At 29.8% G+C, this 11,867-nt stretch overlaps 1 long non-coding RNA gene across 1 annotated transcript; it reads right to left on the bottom strand.

The window, feature by feature from the left end:
• Positions 1–6,234: 6,234 nt before the first annotated feature.
• Positions 6,235–11,516, bottom strand: LOC134699735 (uncharacterized). Its single transcript, XR_010103649.1, has 3 exons — positions 10,365–11,516; positions 9,647–9,711; positions 6,235–8,359 (listed from the first exon to the last, which is right to left on the bottom strand). It is a non-coding gene; the product is annotated as an uncharacterized LOC134699735 (long non-coding RNA).
• Between the last annotated feature and the right edge of the window lie 351 nt (positions 11,517–11,867).

Here is an 11,867-nt window from a genome sequence, read left to right as displayed (position 1 = left end):
ACGTTATCAATGCAATTCCAGTAAAAAATATTGAAAACGGAAGTGTCTTAATCAGATTAGTTTTCTTATTTTTTTACCAACAAGAAAATATGTTTAACACAACTTCAACTCTTTCCTGGACTTCATGACTTTGATAGCTTATTTTTTCTTCATTGTAAACCGATATGTTACCTGTATTTGCTTACATATACTTTGGTTTATATTGGATAGCTGCATGATTGCCTATTATAACGTATGACGTGTTTGATTATTGACTGTTGAGATGATGCGAGATTACGTTTGATTTTACCACTAACGTTAATTTACTAGTCACCAATTTCCAATTGCATACATGCTGGTTTGAAGGAAGTTACATGTACATACAAGAAAATAATTAACAAATACAAGACCTTTTAATGATTTTTCTTGCATGTTTATATCTACGGTATCCAGACCAACACATTTTCAATTCCAGAATATTGGGTATCAGAATACAAGAAAAAGAGACCCATTTACACAATCAGGTCATACAAAAATAAAAGTCCCCCATCTCGATCCTTATAATTGAATTCACATTTATTTTATTCGGCTTTTCTGTATTCGTCATGTTCGTTTATTCTGAAAAAAAAATGTGATTTCTGAATTTTCTATCAATATTGATATAATATAACATGACGTGTTTTCGTTTCTAAAGTAATACATTTTATTCACGATGAAGTAGAAAATCAATAGACATGTATTAAAGTATTGTTATGAACAGTTTTTATTGTTATAAGACAGAAAATGTTAAAAAAAATCGGTAACCCGGTTTAGTTTTTCTCTCAATAGATTAACGACTTTTGAACATTTGTATACTTTTGTTGAAATTATATCTATCTAAAAAAGTGAATAATATACTGAAAGACCAATCATGATTTGCATAATGTCACAGCAGGAAAACTCTAATTAAACATAATCCATGAAGTGAATCCTGTTATTATCCCCTTTTCAGTAATTGTCTGCATTTTTACCACAACATAACAATATATTTATGATATTGTCTCGTTTCAATTGATCAACTTTTTTTTCAATTGATCAACTTTTTTTTCAATTTGGTACGTTTTATAGCCAACAATAAGGAGTGGCGCGTATTTCTGAGTACCGTATAATCTCTATTATAAATTTAAGATTAAAAGGAGCATATGTTTTCCCGTTTGAATGGTTTTACACTAGTAATTTTGGGGCCCTTTATAGCTTGTTGTTCGGTGTGAGCCAAGGCTCCGTGTTGAAGGCCGTACTTTAACCTATAATGGTTTAATTTTTAAATTGTTATTTGGATGGAGAGTTGTCTCATTGGCACTCACACCACATCTTCCTATATCTATATATGTTGATTTCCATCTCATTTTTATCTTTCAGAAAACGATTCAAAATCCAAAAGTTATTAAACCTACATTGTACCTATACTATTTTATCAAATAGAATACATATGGTATATGTATGTTTAATTAGATAAGCATTTTTTTTATATTCCGTTTTGGTTTTTGTTTACAAAATCTTCTTTGCTTATTCTTTTGGAATTATACTTTGTTGGAGACAGTTTATTTTTTTTTTTTTTTTTTTACAAGTCTTTTTTTGTTTTGCGTTTATAGTGCGGACGTAGCTTTTTTAGTGTGTAATACTGTTTAGATTTTACATTTTTAAATTGCAATAATATTAATATTGCCATAGCGTATTACAGAACATCTGCAACTGTTCTATTACCATAACACATTGAAAAAAGGAAGCATAAGCAATAACAATAGGGAATGAATAGACTAGCTGAGAAAATTACAGTGATAATACCAACATTTCTTAATTAAAGACAACTGTTGCATACACTAGTAGTGAAGTTGTAATTTGGATTATTGGTAATACGTCTCGAGCCTCCGAAGACTATTTATCCTATAAAATGTAAAAAATTAAGTAGCAGAATTATTTTGTCACTCCTGTTTTTAATCTACTCTTGAAATAGTCGACGGTGATATATTGATATTTGTAAGCGTGAAAACAACAATCATCGACAACATTTCAGTTCGTTGTTTCTCTCTTTTTTCGTTACTGCAGGCATTCGATCTTACGTTGTCATGTCTTGGGATTTTTGTCAGATTTTTAGAGTCCTCTGTTTGAATCATATGAACGCATCAAATAAATTTACCATTGGCCCTTCTTATTCGTTGTATAATTTTTTTCATGTGTAGTTATTAGCCAACTGTAAAAATCTGATAAACTATTTGTTATTTTTTTTAAATAGTTTTTGAGAACTTAAACTAAACTAATTTTAGAACTTCTTGTTTTGATTCATTTGGTAAAGTCTAACCGTTCTAACTTTACATATCGTTATAAAACATAAGAAGTTAGCAATATCCTTTAACTCTACATTCCGGTATATAGATGATGTTCTTTCACTAAATTATTTAAAATTTGCTGATTATGTCAATCGCATCTTTCTCACTGAACTAGAGATAAATGACACAGCAGATACAGTTAAGGCTGCCTCATATCTTGACTTACCATGAGGGTCGGTTGAAAACAAAATATTACGACAAAAGAGATGATTTCAGCTTTCCAATTGTGCACTTTCCATTTCTAAGTAGCAACATTCTAGCAGCACCTGCATACGGTGTATATATTTCTCAATTGATACAATATTCCCGTGCTTGCATTTCCTATCGAGATTTTCTTGATAGACATGATAGAGGGTTGTTGCTTACAAAAAAGCTATTAAATCAAGAGTTTCAAATGGTGAACTTGAAATCATCTCTTTGTAAATTTTACGGACGCCCTCACGAGTTGGTTGACTGTTATGGAATAACCGTTTCACAAATTATATCGGATATTTTATTTACATCGTAACTGCAATCCCCTTCATAAATGTGACCTACAGAATTAGATTATTTACCGGATCTGTTATCTTATGAGCAACACGACGTTGCCACATGTGGAGCAAGATCTGGTTACCTTTTTGGAGCACCTGAGATCACCTTTAGTTTTTGGTGGGGTTTGTGTTGTTTATTCTTTAATTCTCTATGTCGTGTCGTGTGTATTGTTGTCTGTCTGTTTGTCTTTTTTATTTTTAGCCATGGCGTTTTCAGTTTATTTTCAAAATTTATGTGTTTGACTATCCCTCTGGTATCTTTCGTAACTCTTGTTTTGACTGAGACATATACATGAGGTAATATCGTTTCAAGAGATAATCGTGCTTAAGTAAGGCACCAGATTTACTATCTTGGTTACACAATAAATACGTCTTGTCAAAAAAGAAAAAAAATAACTACAAATTGATTGTAAAATTTTAAGGAGAATGTTTAACCGAGTCAGTGTATGTGTATTGTACTTTAACCAAAAATTCATAGATGAATAAATAAATCGATGCCGTACGGCAAGCTTAAAAAACAGCACTGAAACAAAAAGAGAAAAAGAGAAAACTGACAGCATGATTTATGCACAAAACATTTGCGAAAAGAACAAAAGTGATAGGTATATGTATCCCAGACTCAAATATCAAATATTATCTTACCTCCTATACATTTCTAGGAATATAATTGGTTAAAAAGCGACCCCTTAGTGACCGTGTATATGCCATATTAGGTTTGTAGGGAGGCGGGGCTTATTTCAATACACTGTTAGTAGTTGTGAAAGTTCTGTTGAATGCTGTTATATCACGGTTGTTAATAACATATAATTATCGTTTACATTAGTTTTTTAGTGCATACTAATTGAAGAAGGTTCTTTAAATTTTACACATGAACACTTCATACAAAAAAAAAGATGTGTAATGATAGCAAATAAGACTACTTTAGTCTATATTCAACAAATAAAGATAGTCGGTAGGATAAATTCGTTACATAGTGTGCTAGTAATCTAATATGATATATACAGGGTGAGTAAATTCCATATGGGTTCAAGCTTTGCTCTCACCCCATATGAAATTTACTGACCCTGTATATTTTATATTAGGTCACTAACACACTATGTAACTGCAAAAAAAAAATGTAATATTACACATCCAAAATCAAATCGTTTAATTTTGTGTGTAACGCGTCATTTGATTTGCAGACAGTGTTCTATCTATGAGTTCATAACATAATTTTGCCATGGGATCATGACGTCATCAACGTTTTTTTCCTGATTTACCCCGATTTAAAATTTACTTAATATCAATGAAAAAATATTAGGAATAACTGTAATATCTGTACTGTCTCTTTAAAATGAGAAATGTGGTGCAAACTTTGAAATAACCCGCTAATAATCACATATGAAGTGATAAACAATTGACATATATAAAACATATTACAATTAAAGCCAACTGTTATATTATTTTTCAATAGCTACCAAATGTAATCAAAAACATTTGACAGTTTGGCCGCATGATTCAAGACATGCACATGTTACTGCGTTTTATTTCTATCTATTTTATGTTGATTTTTAAACCAAGTTTAATCCATCATTTTCTGCATAAGAAAATTATTGTACCTAATCAGGAATATGGCAGTTGTTTTCTATTCGTTGAACGTTTTATTAGCTTTTGGTTTTCCTATTGATGAAGGATTTTCCGTTTTGAAATTTCCTCGGAGTTCAGTATTGTTGTGATTTATTTATTTTCTTCTCAAACCTTCACATTGATTCCTGCGTGGAAAATCGTATAGTTCATAAATCAAATCGTTATATTGTTAACTTAGCTTATAAAATTGCATTTTGTTTTTAACAAATCAAAGTAATATTTTGAATAATCCCAAAACATGTGGTTTTGATAAGAGATAATGGTATCAGCAGTCAATCAAATATCAAGCACAATGTCTGACGTTTCGGATCATTTATATCTGATAATATCATAAAGAGATAAAATGAGCAGTTTTGTGTTGCAACATTTTGTATAGTTAGTATCGCTTATGATAAATTATACAACATATCACTGCATGAAATGATGCATTTAATATAAAATTAAATGCATATATTATGCATATTAAATTTCAAATTACAAAAAATATTATGCATTTACTTCGCTGGAAAATTTCTAATTTATTATAGATTTAAACTAAATTTAATATTGCAAATAAATTCCCAAATTTCAACCTAGTTTAAAGGTATTTTTAAATCTAAATAAATTTCAAATTTAAAAAATTTAAATATAGACTAAATTTGAATAAATTTGTAATTTAAAGAATTTTTTATATAAATTAAATTTGATTAAATTTCAGATTTACAGAATTTTTAATATAAATTAAATTTCAATAAATTTCAAATTTAAAGAAGTTTTAATATAATTTAAATTTGAATAAATTTCAGATTTAAAGATCATTGAACGTAAATTAAATTTCAATAAATTTCAAATTTAAATATGAACTAAATTTGAATAATTATGTAATTTAATTTCATGTAAATTCAAATAAATTTCTTGTTTATGACTTATTTAAATTAGAACTTCCATCAAGTTTAATGCAATTTAAAGTCAATATAATCCTGTATAACTGATGTACTTACAAAACAATAGTGTAAATGAAAAATTAAGAAAAAGAAGAATTTGTCCCTCTGCTTTTTTTTTTGGAAAAGGGATGTAGGGGATTTATTTTTACTTTAACCCAAATATCTGGTTTAGAAATATCTAATTAAATAAATAACGAATATTAGGAAAAACAGGAAGTGTCAATGATTATAACTTTGTAGCTACTGAACAAATAAAATTGATCCCCAAACTTTTCTGATCCATATTTTCAAAGTATAAGACTTAAAAGGCATGGATTGCTGATCTGTATATTTACAGTAGAATAATATTTGTGGTTTCATATGGCAATGTGCAAACGTATAATTTGTCAGTAACATTGAAGACTGTTATTCATTTGCAAAGCTCAATACCACTTTGTAAGTATGCTTTTATCTTTATGTAAAGAATGGCACTGCATCTGAATGTGTATAAGAACTTGAAGGATTAGAATCTAAGACATACAAAAAACACAAACACCAGATATAAACAATAGGACAAGGCTATCTCTATGTGTGATTTGGATTTTGACAATTGCAGCAATAAATAATACAGGAGATAACAAAAACTTTTGGACAAAGCATAACCATACACAACAATTTCCAGCATTTTCTTATTGTCATCCTGTCTTGGGCATAGTTATTTTCATGACTTCTCATCAGGTCAGAATAATGAAAACAATTTTGAATTATCTCCCTTTGTATATACTTAAATAAAAGAAACAAATTATCTAACAAATTAATTTTATTCAGATACTGACAAAATAGTTGTTTTGATGATAAATTAAATAAAATGTCAAATGTTTGTCATACAATTTTACTATCAAACAAATAAACAAAACATTTTTTGTTTAAATAAGTCCAGTTCTACATCGAAGAACCTCATCAAATTCAAACTAATCAATAAAATAATGGTAAGTGACAAATCAACATGCTTACTTGTATAGATGGTTTAAGAATCATAACAATAGGGTTATAACAAATAGCAAACATAGGCACCTTAAAATTTGAAGAAAATAATAAGTTTATAGGTTTAAAAATATATTTGGTGTATTAACTGTCTCCTGATTAGTTAAAAGTATCAGTTTTATTTTCAATGTTTACATTTTATGGTGACACACCCACTCTGACGGTGTGTATTAACACGTCAACATGTGTGTACATTGTTATTGTTAATTAGTAATATAAAAAGTTCTTTGAGCCTTATTTTTGATAGAAATTTATTTATAATGAATAGCAGTAACTTATTTTGATTTTATTGAACCATAAAATTAGTTTTCAACAATTCACATTTTACATAATCCTCTTCGCAGATGATTTAATGTGAAAATACAAAAAGTTATCTCCCTTTGACAAAGTGATTATAAATAATATGGTAAAATCATCAAAAAAATTGACAGCAAATACTAGACACTGGAATGAGCCACACTCAAATTATTATTCAGCATTTTATTGTGAAAATACAATAAGTTATCTCCCTTTGAGCAAGCGATTATAAATAATATGGTAAAATCATCAAAAAAATTGACAGCAAATACTAGACACTGGAATGAGCCACACTCAAATTAGTATTCAGCATTTTATTGTGAAAATACAAAAAGTTATCTCCCTTTGACAAAGCGATTATAAATAATATGGTAAAATTATCAAAAAAATTGACAGCAAATACTAGACACTGGAATGAGCCACACTCAAATTATTATTCAGCATTTTATTGTGAAAATACAATAAGTTATCTCCCTTTGAGCAAGCGATTATAAATAATATGGTAAAATCATCAAAAAAATTGACAGCAAATACTAGACACTGGAATGAGCCACACTCAAATTATTATTCAGCATTTTATTGTGAAAATACAATAAGTTATCTCCCTTTGAGCAAGCGATTATAAATAATATGGTAAAATCATCAAAAAAATTGACAGCAAATACTAGACACTGGAATGAGCCACACTCAAATTAGTATTCAGCATTTTATTGTGAAAATACAAAAAGTTATCTCCCTTTGACAAAGCGATTATAAATAATATGGTAAAATTATCAAAAAAATTGACAGCAAATACTAGACACTGGAATGAGCCACACTCAAATTATTATTCAGCATTTTATTGTGAAAATACAATAAGTTATCTCCCTTTGAGCAAGCGATTATAAATAATATGGTAAAATCATCTAAAAAATTGACAGGAAATACTAGACACTCGAATGAGCCACACTCAAATTATTATTCAGCATTTAAAGTCAACAGAAAGTTTAAGTAAAAAGAAATATGTAGCTTAACCAAACACAATAACATAATCTGATGTCATGGATGTGCTGCACTTGTAAATAATTTTAATAGCAAAATGCAAATGTTGAAATTAAAGAGCAATATTTCATCTGTTTTTCTTTAAAAAATAATTGAATTCAATAAACCAAACCCCTCCATTGGACTTATTTTCAGAGGTTCCCCTTCAATTCAAAAGTAAACATGAAGGTATTTTTGTTCTTGCAAATTCCAAAAGTGTACCATTGAATTGGCCCTTTTTTAAATTCAAAGTAATTTTCATTGACATATATCTCAATATTTTGTCATATACCCTTAAGGAAAAAAACCATGCAAGTTCTGTACATTTCTTGTGACAAGGCCTCTCTGATTTACTTGGACCTCAGCTTTGTGCCTTGTGCTTTCAGCTGCCTCTAGTATTTACAGTCTAGGAAATGACTTTGGTCTATCCATGTAAGATTCAGTCAAATCCGAGGTCTTGTGATCAGGCGAGTTTATTTACAGAATCACTGTTCCAACTTGACATTAAATCAATTTTCATGTCCTGTCTTAAATTGTCCTCTTCAGACACTAGCAGTTTCTTGGCTTAAAGGACCTTAGCTCTATTTTGTAGATTCTGCAATAAAGTAATTAAAAAATGTTTAATTTTATTAAATTGACTAACTGATATCTATATGACAAAAGAAATAATTTTCTGCATGCAATTATTCTATCTTAATGCAGTTGTAATCAAATCATAAACATTTGCATTTAAAAAATATTCTAATGAGTGACCCAAAAATATCTTGTAGCATAACTCTATTAAAAGAATAGCTAGGAGTCATGATAAATTTTGTATTTTCTATGGACCATGAAATTGGGGTCAAAACCATTAATCTATCATTAGAAAGATTATAACATAAGGCACATGTGTATCTATTTTTGAGTTGATTGGTCATTAACTTCATCAACAACTATCCTGACCAGAACAGATATAAAGATGAACAAAAAAAAGCATGAATCATTAAACATAAAACCCTTCTACTATTGTTGGCTGACATTACATTTTATTACAACTATTTAACCACATTGTGATTTATTCATCAACATTAAAACATTTATTGATTTGTATCTGACAGTTTATATTTAAAAACTCCTACTTTCATTGTTTGCTCTTATTGTGTAGAATATATACAACTTTTATCATTTGATGTGTGATCCCCTCAGGGGTTCAGGCTTATATTTTGGTGAGTGTTTGATGTGTCTTTGGGCCACTATGGAGGTCTAAAATTATGTAACACTCCCTTTTCCCCTAGGGAAATTGTTATTTGAATAACTCTTTGTTGTCTTTATTAATTTCAATATAAATCACAATATTAGGTACAGCAATTGTGTTTTCTTTTGACATATGAGAAGTATTTGCAAATAGTACAATCAGCTGTATACAATATAACCAACAACAAAAAATCTGAAATTGGATTACTGCCCTTATAACTTAACCTTATATTATTTATAATTTGATCTATAAAGTAATATTTAATCAATAGAAATGTGAAAAAATTCAAACAGATTTAAGTCAGTCATTGTTTGAATTGGCTTATTGTACTAAATACACAATTGATTTTATTTTTTGTTGTTTTTTTTCCTGCAATTTTTTTTGTGACACTTAATTGTAAACAGACATGACAGAGTATAATTCAATCCCCCATGACTCTATTCATGCTATTTGTTAGATGTCTCTACTCTCATTGGCAACCACACTTCATCACCTTATAAATTTATTTTTGCAGGCCTCTACTAACAGTATTTTCCATAAAATACATAAACAATAAAAAGCTAGTACAATCATGACAATGAGTACTATTAATTTATCCCAAGACTTGGTCTAGTCATGTGAAATTGATGTAATCACTAAATAGCTTACTTCAAAATAGAACCAGCTGCTGTTTTACATGCCCAGACTAGATAAGCATCATGAACAGCTACTTACTGCAAAATAAAACATAAAAAATTCCCTAACTAAATGTGCATTGCCAGGAGATAATTAGTTGAATTAAAAAAATTTCAAGCAAGTCTAGTATATATCATAAACATTGCATATTATATTTGTTAAACTTAGTCTAAGCAAAGGAAATTTACAGGGTGTAGAGGATTCCCAATATATATATATTATAGATATAGGCAGATGTGGTGTGAGTGTCAATAAGACAACTCTCCATCCAAATAACAATTTATAAAATTAAACAACTATAGGTCCATGTACGGCCTTCAACATGGAGCCTTGGCTCACACCAAACAAAAGGCTATAATGGGCCCCAAAAAATAATTACAATGTTTGGCTTTTTGAAACATTATGATTACATGCATATGTATATATTCCGAGAGACATTTCAACATACATGTACATATAAGGTACATTTATAGATTTTAACAATACTGAACAAGTATATAAGCTGATAACACTAAAAAAGCATACAAAAGTAACATGTAACTCTATCTTTTATCAAAGACAATTGCAGTGTGCACGTCTCTATTTGAATGACATGACATGACAATGTACATTTATATCTTTTGAAAGATTTTTAAAAATCATAAATTCAGAAAATGTAGACAATATATACAGTGTATATACAATATAATACCTTTACATGTAAAGGATCATGGATGGCTGTTGTATTCCCTTATCTTTGACCCCTGTTTCTGCTTGCAAATCGATTCTCTGTAACAATTGATGCAATTCTTCAATTTTTTCACCTTAATTGTTCGATCATCAAGATTTCTGTTGGGGAATCCATCATCTTCTGTATTAGCTAAGTAAAATTAAAACTCTTTGAGAGAATGTAAATATTCATCATGATGTTCATACAATTATGATAGTTAGTTTAAATTCTGTTATGACCAATAAGCTTATGCATTTAAAACTTGAGTCATTGAACTGTAGTAATATATAGATATAGGAAGATGTGGTGTATATAAACAGCATGTACATGTACAGGTTTGCCATGTTTGCAAAAATTTACTCAATAGTCATAATATAAATGAAGGAAGTATGGTGACCAACATGTATGTATCATTTGTATGGCTAGTAATTGCATCGACATCAGTTGGTCATTGGTGTATAGCTTTTATTTTGGAAACATACCACATTGTTTACTTTAATCTTATTAATCTTCATATACAATATGAACATGATGAACAATGCACATATCTTAAGTTTTCTCGTTTGAATTGTTTTACATATGTCTTATCGGTCGTTCCACTGTCTATATCAATCTGTTCAGCTCTTAATATTATTCCGTATCATGTCTTTGTGACGTCAAATACATTGACCCGGCCTTATTAACTTTGACCCGGACATATCAGCGACGTCATAATGTTTGAACCGACGTTAATAACTTTGACCCGAACTTATCAAGTCATCTTGTGTGTGCTGGTGAAACAAAGAAGACACTTCTGAAACAAGCAAATATAGCCTGATAAATTGATTATCAGATTATCTGCATATTGATATTGGAAAATATCAGCTGCTTGACATCATATGAATGCTTTTTGATCTCGTTCGCTATGCTCACTCGTCAAAAAGCTTCATATGATATCTTGCAGCTGATATTTTACGATATCAACATGCAGGAGATAACCTGATAATCGGTACTTATCGAGGCCTGTTATAGCTGACTATGCCGTATGGGCGTTCATTGTTGACGGCTGTATGGTGACTATAGCTGTTAATGTCTGAGTCATTTTTAGCTGTGGAACTGTAGCTCATAGGTCCTTATGTTATTTTTTGACTATTTGCGGACCTTCTATGTTCATACATGTAGGTCCTTATGTTATTTTTTGACTATTTGCGGACCATCTATGCTCATAGGTCCTTATGTTATGGTCTGCAAATAGACCTATGAGCTACGGTTCCGCAGCTAAGTCATTTTGGTCTCTTGTGGACATGTCTCATTGGCCATTTTGGTCTCTTGTGGACAGTTGTCCCTTTGGCCCAATGAGACAACTATCCACAAGAGACTCTAAAAATGACACAGACATTAACAACTATAGGTCACTGTACAAACCTTCAACAATGAGCAAAGTCCATAATGCCTAATGGCAATCATACCACATCTTCTTTTTTATATATCACTAAGCATTTGAAT

Source organism: Mytilus trossulus, unplaced genomic scaffold (assembly GCF_036588685.1).
Source record: "Mytilus trossulus isolate FHL-02 unplaced genomic scaffold, PNRI_Mtr1.1.1.hap1 h1tg000085l___fragment_1__unscaffolded, whole genome shotgun sequence".
Lineage (NCBI taxonomy): Eukaryota > Metazoa > Mollusca > Bivalvia > Mytilida > Mytilidae > Mytilus > Mytilus trossulus.
The sequence above is the reverse complement of the archived record's forward strand: the minus strand, read 5'-3'. Positions and strand labels throughout refer to the sequence as shown.